The following is a 10843-nucleotide window of genomic DNA, read 5'->3' as shown; positions in this document are numbered from 1 at the left end:
CTTTTATGGAATGAGAGGGCCATATGCATGTTTTGATTTTTTTTTTAAATTTTTTGAAGAGTCGGAATTTCTTGATTTGATGTTATCTTGAGAAGAGATAATTTATCTGAGTGATAACGTCGTATTATTTTGAATATATGTAATTTTCTTACGTAGAACTAATTTTTGAAACGTTTTTAAAAAAATTGTACTAGTTTCTTAATTTATCTAATCTTGGATAATTTTGTAATCTTAAGATGAGATAGAAGATTACATTATCATCTGCATTTTTATTTCATCCTGAGATCAGGTAGAACTATTTTTCAATTTTTCGGCGAAATTATACTATTTTCTTCATTCATCTTATCTTAGATAAGCAGATTGTTATCTACAGATGAGATAGAAATATAATAAAAATCTGCATTTGTATTTTATCCTACGATTATGTAGAAATAATTGTAGAATGTATCTGATAAAATATTCCCTCGATCATTTATCTAATTATCTAGATAATTTGGCATCCACTTCCTCAAACTATCTGATAAATTGTGCTCTCATCTTGAACTGATTTCTTAAACGACTAAAGTCATCTCAAAGGCTGTTCTCTCTCAACATGGCTATTTCTGTACAGAATTAATTGTAAAATTACCTCCATTACTCAATTTAAAATCCCAAGTATTAACCCCACATGATCACAATCCCGAGATAATGTACACGAACGAGAATTTCTGTTTGTCCAATGTACACAAAACCCCAGGATCCACAATGGGGGTGAAATTTGTTTGCTCAGATCAGCACACGAGGCTGAAAATTCTCGGCAATGGAATCGTAAAACTTCACGATTATTATTTCAATTTTACCGTATGGATTTACCCATAAACATGTATACTTAGCATCTACAAATTTCAGATAACGCGACATCTTCACAGAAAACCTGATTTCAATTCACATTACGAGAAAATGTCAAGAGATGGAAATGTCATGATCCATCCAGAATGAAATTTCCCACAAGAAGAAAGCTCCTGACGAACAAAAAATTATGTTACCTTCGGATAAACAAATAAAAAATTCGTCTCAGCTTTCCTAACAATATTAGTACAGAATCCGGGATTATAAAAACAAAGAAAAATAAAACGAATAGTCCTGTGGGCTTTCTCGAAGAGGGTCCGATGTGTAAATAAAGTCACGCACGCAAAACAAATAGAACACTAACACAGATATGTAGAAGGTTTTACGACGCTAAACTCAACGTTATATTCCCACTCACAGTCTCATCCCCGCCCGCCCCTCTGGTTGTTTTATTTCCAGTGAGGGTGAGTTGGCCACATAAGTGTCACGTACTGCACTTTGTGATATACATTTGTACCTATCGGCTTTGTCTATGGGTATCATGAACAATATAAAGAATAAATTTTGTTGTTTAATGAAAGCTCTACCTAAACAGGGAGAGAATCGAAAGAAAACAAATCGTGTCAAATTTTTTTAACTGAAATTTCGCTGGGTATCCTATGAGTTTGAAAAGAATTCTTAAAAAAAAAAAAAAAAATTCTTAAAAAAAAAATTGACAACTCTATAAAACAAATAGAGTATGAATACAAAATAAATCGTATTCAGTTTTTCATCTCAAATAATAAATTAATGAGAATTTATTATTATTATTATTATTTTTAAAAAAACAACAAAAACAAGCGTAATATTGAATATTTCAGTTGAAATCTCTTCGAGTTATTCTATCAATTTAATGAAATTTATTGAAAAAAAAAATAAATAATACTTTGAAAAAGAAAAAAATAATGGAGATTTCTCATGATGAAAGGTCTTTCCCCAAGCTAATATATCCCTAAAAATCATTTGGAATGTGGAGTGGTACTCGAGATGATGCCAACAATAACCGCAGGTCACGTGTCTTGTCCCTTGTGGCGAACAAACTCGTGTACTCTCTCCTCATTCAATCCATGGTATATACTTCCCACCCCTCAAGCTACTGGATCTCATTGAGGATTAATGACACCATCGTGAATTCAAACTCATTCAATTAGCATATGAATATACGATTTATGGTCTACATTATCCTCTCACGTGGAAAATTTCACAATTTTTTTTTGTTCACTAGAAATTTTGAGTTCAGTGAAGTTTAAAATTAGCAGTGAAAGCGGTTACCAATTTATACACGGTCGGCTGAACATTTTCTATTTCGAAGGGATGATGCCGTGGGGGAGGGTAATTGTCTTCTGGTCCATTTGATGCCATTGACACCCACTAGATAAACCACATGTCACTTGAGGAATAATTCAATGGATGAGAGACAATTTTTTTCGTAAAACTCAACTCATTGATGAATGAGTTTTTCTATATGCAATTATCTTCGTAAAAAGTGCATTTAGGAGGAAATGTTGTACAACCTTTTTTATAGAGAATTTAATTCTCTACAAAATTTTTTTTGACGCATTTTACGATAAAACCAGTCATTAACGAGATAATCAACAAAATGTGGAAAACAATTTTCGAATTTCGTCGGAGAAACGATTCAAATGACTAATTAACTTTTAACAATTGTAATATCAACTGTAATTGAATCGAACGGATAATTATTATCACGTATTCAACGATTACGTAGTCTATCTGATTCGACGACCCAATTATACTATCGACAATACGATAGCCCCAGGTTGCCATACATAATTTATTACGATAATCCTGGGGCGTTTGGGCTAGCACGCATTGCCAGTAAACCATATAACAGGCATATACCATTGAACCATTGGTATTCGGGTGGATTTAGTAGGCGAGTTGTATTTTTAGATGATGGAACCAAATACATGGAAACAGGGGTGGGGTGGGGGTAAATAGTTAGTCTCTATAACTCACAATCTATTTTACATTTTCTCTAAGACAAGTATCGCAAAACGATTATCAATCTTTGGAATGATAAAAGTAAATGAAATCTGTCTTTTTCGTCCTAGGAAATTAATTTCCCAATTTTTAAAAGCTTTTATTTGGTTTGGATTTTCATGCTACAAATTTTGTCATCGAATTTTCACCAAGTTCGATCAATTTTTACGTGGAAAGGGTTACGTTTTCAAGATAGGAGGCATTTAGGGAAAGTCCTTATGGTTCCTTATCCGCAGTGGCGCCATCTATCAGAATTCTAGAACATTCTAGAATTTTCTAGGAAATTCTAGATTCTTCTAGCAAATTCTAGATTTTTCTAGAACATTTTCCAGTTTTTTTTAACAGTAAATTACAATTTTGAGGGATCCTTAGCGCTAGTCGGCAAAATACGGACAGTTGGTTATTATTGCACGGAATAGATCAAATTTTTGGATTCATGTTAAAATTTCCAAGGGTGTATGAGATGATTTCGTTGGGAATGAAATATGTTGAACGTTTGTTTCGGGATTTTGATTGTACATGACAATTCAATCGTATCATGATTATGAAAAACGTCTTATCATGACGAGGCGATGCGACATCCCGAATTATTCTAAGATACCTATATAAGAAATATATACAATGAAAAACTATGAAGTTCAGTGAAGGAAAGGGAAGACCTTAGACGTATCCACGTAAAATTACGGCTGTATAAAAAATGCAATCACCCGTAGATTTTTAATTTTGTATGGATATCCACTTCCCATGATAATACAATATTTTCATAGTTAATACGGAAACCAAAAAAAGCCTTTAAGGTGTTTCGTGTGTCGATCACCGAGGGTGAAACGGAAGCGGAATCTTATTGTTCTCGAGCCCTGATTCAATCGCTGAGCACGAAATTTTCCAATTTTCAAGTAACTATTTAAGTGTGCATTTGAACATTTTTTGAATATTGATTTTATTTATCATATTGATTGATTTTTTTCTCATCACCTACGGGTGTCAAATAATTTTTATTGGATGTTATTCTAATTATTGAAATAATATTAAAAGGCGTCGCGAATTGGTAAACCTGTCGAGTGTTTTCTCTCTCTCAGTTCCATGGTCCAACCCATACCTTTCCCATGATGCTCACTGACATTCGAATCACGCGCCTGCGCGTGAAGGCGTAATTGCCCCAAAACTCATAATTTTCCGAATCATTTGTTCAAATAACTTTCTTATGAAATCTGAAAAAAATCTGAAACTCATACGTGTTCTCAACAAACATTTGATTCATCACCCATTAGTTTTTTCTCAATAGTTCATTATTTTTTTGGGTGCCATAGAAATTTCCCTAATTGAGAGTGCTGTAACCTCGCAGGTAACACCGAAACTACAAAATAAAAAAAATTTTTAAAAATTAAAAAAAATTAAATTAAAAATTGAAATTTGGGGTAACACTTGAGGAGGATGATGTACCTTGCACACTGTTAGAAATTTTTGTCTGAATTTTCCGTGCTAAATTCGGTAAATTTTTACTGTGTTCCGATTCCACTGAAATTTCAGGCAATCTTGTCATTGAAAATTCGGCTGGAGGGGTTACAAAAACATCCAAATTTCATTTTTTTTCTTTAAACTGAGATCTGAAGAAAATGGGCAAGAATTCTCAATGACGCAGCATACTTAGAAATTTCTTGCATGAATTTTCCGATTTTTTTTCATTATTTTGACGTTTCAACCGAAACACCTTAAAACAATTTTTTTTTCAATTCAATCAAACGCGTCAGACTGATCAAGTCCCGAGTGAAAATGTTACCACGGCCACAGAGGCGAGTAAAAAAAGGCGAATGGAACGGGATGGGGGTAGTAAAGTAAGTGCTCGAGATTGGTGGTCGAGTGAGAGAGAGTGCGACATGGCCTCTGAGTACACAGAGGGCTACCGCCTCCTGGCTCGCTGTTACCAGCAACAGGTGTCCGTCAAACAGACTGAGCCAACTAGGCACGCGATATTCTTTGGTAATTGATTTGTCAGTGTTGATAAGTGGATAGGCAGCACTAGAAATTCTATTTTCGTCCCTCAAATGTTCCAAAACAATGACAACAAGTTTAGACAAAATAACACTAAAAAAAAAACAAAAATTGAAATGACCTCGGATGGGGCTGAAAGTCACCCCAGCGGATAGCCAGGGAAATTTAAGCCTGAAAACACAATATGACGACCTATTTTGCCGCAGTAGTTCCCGAGAAGCCGCGAAATTACACTTTATTTCCAAAGTGGGGCAAAATGGGTCGTCATAGTGAGTTTTCCGCCTCAAATTTCCCCGGCTATCGTATGAGAGTAGTCATATGACTCAATCTCTCAGTGTATGAAATTCTATTAATTTCTATGAAATTTTCCGCCGAGTTTTCGAGGTATATCGCCGAATCTAAGGGAGATAGTGAAATTTTCGTAATAACCTTTTCGTGTCACGGGACCTGAAAATTAATATACACACCTTGCCATGGAAAACATATCACCCTCCCCCACGTACTTGCCATCCTCGCCTCCGGCTCGGAAGGCAATCTTGCACGTGGGGGACGGTGATCTGTTTTCCAAGGCTCCCCGGCTATCGGATGGGAGTAGTCATATGACCCAAATTCGCCAAAAATTATTTTCAAAAGTCCAGTCTAATATACAGCAGAGGCTTCGTATAAGATACCTCTCTATAAGATACCTCGCGCTCCGAGCGCTCGAGGCCTACCCCACTCTCGGCACTTTTATCGTCTCCCGAATGTTTATGTTCCGTGGGCTTCTTATAAGATACCTATGGCCCCGGTCATTTTTCAACGGCAAGAGAGTAGTTATAAGGATCAAACGGTGTTAAGGGTCAAACGGGGGGAACGAATGAAGTGATCATGAGTGTCTAATGACCTTAAGGGGGGGTCACACCACTTTTTTCAAGTAATGGAGATATACATTGATTTTTTTTTTCAGTTTTCCCGTCGATAAATCGTAATTTTTCGTCTGTGATTATTCTCCAGTCCACTAACAATCCCCAACATCAGCTGCCATTCTATCACGCGGGGTTATGTTTAGAGAAAAAATGGAACGCGGGCGATACAAATTCAAAACATTAAACACATATAAATTGATTGATTATCGACATTCATTCAGTAGAAATGAAAATTTCATTGAATTCGGGCGCAACGAGTGAGGTATCTTATTTGAAACCCGCTGATCCATATTTTTCTCCTCTCCATGGGCGCGCGTACATTGATAGAACGGATTAGTTATTGTTAATGAATGGATTTTGGTTGGAGGTTAGGGTCTATTCGGTCCCACCAAATGTTCATTCGTTAATAGTTAACGAATGTATATTTGAGGAGCCTTGTTTGACTTGACTTTCGCCATTCAAGTGAACCGTTCGTTACCTATTAACGAATATTCATTTGGCCATATTCAACTCTATCATTCGTTAATAGTTAACGAATTTCGTTTGAATAAATGAATCATCCTATCAGTGTAGTGGGGACAGGGGTTCCCGGAATCCCACTCTCCTACTGTCCCTAAGGTATCTTATACGAAGCCTCTACTGTAATTTGAGAATTTAAAAAACTGGGGTAAAATGGGTCATCATCATATTGCGTTTTTCGCCTGGAATTTTCCGAGCTGTCGACTGACAATGAGACAAACCACGCGCCCCGGCATTCATCGAAATCATTCTCTAAAAATTCGAAAAACTGAAAAATTTCAGCGGAAATGAAAAACCACAATTAAAAAATGAAGAAATACACTCCAGTGTTATCGCTCCATGCAGTAATTCTCATATTGTAACAATAGCTGATTGAACAACAGCTTGACGTTGGTGGATAAGTGTAATAATACCGAAGGCAACGCTTATTTTTCCTCATTTCATTTTTGTTAAACTGGTGTTTGTGCACCACCAGAAATTCCTGGAGGCCACGAATTAGTGTGAAACGAGCCAAGGGTTTCTCAGCATTGTGGTGGGGTTGAGAGGGCCCCGATCCAAGTGCTACGGTCTGGCGACCACAGCACGCGACACCATATGGTGTATCCCCCTGTACTACAACGTTACCGCTATTCTACATGGGCCAAGTTGATCCCTTTCTTTACATTTCTTTAGCCACTCGTACCTGTATCTCTTTCTCTCCCGTTTTTTGTTGTAATTTTGATACTATTTTCGTTATTTTTCGGAGGGTTTTGGTGATATGTGATGAACAAACTTTGGGGAATTGAGGTAGTGTGCATGCGGGTGAATGGAGATTCTGGATGTTCATGAAGATACTTTGAAATTTGGGGTAACACTTGAGGAGGATGATGGCAAGGTACACTGTTAGAAATTTTTGTCTGAATTTTCCGTGTCAAATTCGGGAAATTTTTAGCGTGTTCCGATTCCACTGAAATTTCAGGAAATCTTATCATTGAAAATTCACAATTTTGTGGAAAAATCAAACAGAACTGTAAATTTCCATTCCATTTTTCCCTGAAAATGAATAGAAAACCGGAAAATTGTGGTGAATATATTCTTGAATTTTCAGGACAGTGACACTGAATATGATTTTGGGGGAAAAAAATCATGAAATTTCAGATTTCACTGAAAATTCAATGCAATAAATTAAGGAATTCTCGTCTTTATGCCCCTTTAAATTCTGGAATTTTACTGAATTTTCAGTGAAACCTGAAATTTCATGATTTTTTTCGCCTAAATCGCATTCAGTGTTACTGTCCTGAAAATTGGTAGTGAACTGTCCATGAAATTTTATTTTTTTCTAACAGTTTATGATGAGATACAGAAAAATATAGCAAGATATATCAAAGTATGGCGAGGTGTTGCGTGTTTAACACTCTAAATTATACAAAATCTTTTAAATTTTTTCTAGAAATTTTCCATTTACAACTCAAGTATTTTTTTCCCAGTAAACTCGTAGAACTCTCAATAATTTCAGACCCGTTGTTCAGAAAATAATATAAACATAAAATTCATTGAAATATTTTCCCGTATATTTCAATATATTCTTTTTAAAAACTCTTCTCGCAATTTAATCCACAACCTGTAAGAAAGTATAACAAGGAATGACAAAGCATACAAAAGTATTGTATTTTAACTAATGTTTCCGTATTGTCCTCACACAGTACCGTAAATCTAACTTTCAAAAATATCCAGTATTTTTCGTGGTAATGAGGTTCATATTGTTTTCAACTAGAAATTCCCCATAAAAAAAATCAATAAACAATTCCTGCCAACCCAAGAATCTACAAACTGTCACCAAATGTCTTCCACGTTCGCCCCACGAAAAAAAAAACCGAATATTCATGGGAAAGTTTCACTCGACTTCCTCCGTCCGTTAAAGCGATTAAAACAGCTCCCCAACTCATCTAATCCCCGAAATAACTGTCAAATTGTTTGATTCACTCACCCAATGCTGTGTAGTCACCACTTCGCTCTCCGTTCCATCTAAACTCTGCAAAAGCAAAAAAAAAACAAAGTCTCATTATTTCAATTCTCATAAACCACTTGATGATCGTCATCGGGCTATGATTAACGCGAACACGTGTCCGCAAAAACATGGAATACGACTCTAATCAATCTGCGTGATATCGATTTCTCTCCAGTTAACAGAAAAGAAATTAAAAAAAAAAAAACATGGAATAAAAACAGAATGAAAATAATCTGAGATTAAACTCTTCTGTCAGCGGTGAATCGTTGACTCATGTTTTCACAACTTCAGAATGCTCGTGTTATAATCATACGAGTGTATGTGTTTGGAGTACTCACGTCTTTCTTTCTCCTGACAGCAGCGGCGCCTGCAATGATGAAAAATGTGATTGATCAGTGGGTTTTATTGGGACTACAACTCTATTCATCATCACGTGTACCATAACAACTCTACCCACATGCAGCAACTACAACACTCATAGAAGCATTTAGTTGCTGTTAAGAAGCCTCGATAACAACAACTAAATCGTTTCACCTTTTCACCTCTCTACACTGAGAGAAAAACGACAAAGTTCTCAAACAAGTCTTACTTTTGCCAAGAACATAGTTTTTTTGAAAATTATCAAAAAAGGATTTTTTTTTGTACTGAACATGCAGAGAGTGCACCGGAATGAAATATTTTTGTCGCAAAAATAGATTTTGTAGTTAAAAAAAATGCATACTCTGTACACGCAAGAAATGTCATTTCTAGCACTACTCCTTCGTTATTCGATACTCCCATATGTATTTTGCTCCCGAAAAATCTTTGTTTCATGCGAAATAAGGGATAGTAGTTTTTCGTTTCGACTGTCTAATAATCACAGACAACAAATGAACCCTTAAATAAAACAATAATAATGATATGATAGCAATCTTGCAACGTAGGGATAAAATATTTGTTGATAAATTTTCCTCTATATGAGATATTTTCATCCTGACAAGGCACCGTCTAGTGTGAATTAGCCGCCTCTTGAGCCAAATATTTCGTTGCTGTCGAAAGTAGAACAATTATTCACGTTTGAGACTTTCAAATTCGAACCAAACAAATTCTTTTTTGGCAATTTTCAGCTATCGATTTTGTTGGCCCAAACAAGACTTGTTTGCCAACGTGTTTGTTCTTCTCTCAATGTATGAAATTCTATTAATTTCTATGAAATTTTCCGCCGAGTTTTCGGGGAATATCGCTGAATCTAAGGGAGACAGCGAAATTTTCGTAATAACATTTTCTGCAGCTCTCCGTTTGCTCTACGAAAAAGGTCATGACAAAAATTTATCTATCTGTCTTAGATTTCGAGATATTCATTGAAAAGTGACTAATAGTCAAAATCGACTTCAATCGCTTTATCGTTTCGTCACTGAATACGATCTTTATTTTATAATTACTAGAGTTAACCTTCAGTGAAATTGTGATAACTGAAGGTTTGACGAAGCCATGATCGCCCCTAGACATGTTATTGTCATTTTCATGCGGTTGATTTGTCACTGTATCCTCAAAATTTTCAAACAATTGTTTTTCAGGCATTCACCCAACCATTCACCATTGATTGAAATTTATCATGAATACAAGACTTACCGGCGGATGAATTGGGCAGGCGTGCAGTGTTGCCGGTAGGGGTAGTGGGATTTGATGCTGGGGTTGGTGTTCCAACCGAGGGTGGAACCCCTCTAGTACCAAATGGAAAATACGGCGAGTCAGGGGAATACGTAGATCCCTCAACTGAGTTAACATTACCCCCACCACTGGCATACGTCTGTAACAGAAAAAAAAAAGAACCAAGAGAAAAACGAATGAGTTATGATCAGTTTTACTCGGAATATATCGGGTCAATCAACGGTGAAAAATTACTCCTATAAAATATTGAGATGGAGAAAATCATTTTCATCTGTATAAATGTGTGGGAAATTGAGTTCTTGTGTGTTTTTCCTGATACTCGACGAAAAAAAAACGATAAATCAATTGGATTTTAAATTTTAATCGATAATACGATGGTCTTATCGGTTATGGCGTCTGACGAGTGCCGATTAGATATCGTTTGATAGCAGGAGTGAGAAAAATTGGAATTTATGTATTACATTTCGATAATGGAATAGTACAATATTTTTCACTGAATAATTTTGATGATTCATGGTGTCGTATTTTAGTTGTAAAAAAATTGATCTTCCCGAGTCGAAATTCTGTTCAGGTCTCGATCAGAAACTGATCAAGACCGATCCGAAATTCTAATCAGGTATGTTACGCCTCTGCCTTAGGTTTTTCCACTAGGGTTTTAATCAATTTTTTGCTTGTAAATGGAATCATTGTTTTTAATTTTTGAGAAATTTATAATTGAGATTTTTATCATTTTTTATCGGATACACAGGGAAATTTGAGGTGGAATCATTCTCATTCTCTTAATTACTTTCCAAATTATTCCAAATTAAATTTTAAAAAATCGTATTTATGAATTTTCTTAAGAAGTAACGGGGCAAAATGATTGCATGGCCGGTGTTTTTAACTGAAAATTGCTCTGGATAATCAACAAAAATATAGT

Source organism: Diachasma alloeum, unplaced genomic scaffold (genome assembly GCF_001412515.2).
Source record: "Diachasma alloeum isolate Michigan unplaced genomic scaffold, Dall2.0 Dall_scaffold_00213, whole genome shotgun sequence".
NCBI classification, from domain to species: domain Eukaryota; kingdom Metazoa; phylum Arthropoda; class Insecta; order Hymenoptera; family Braconidae; genus Diachasma; species Diachasma alloeum.
The sequence above is the reverse complement of the archived record's forward strand: the minus strand, read 5'-3'. Positions refer to the sequence as shown.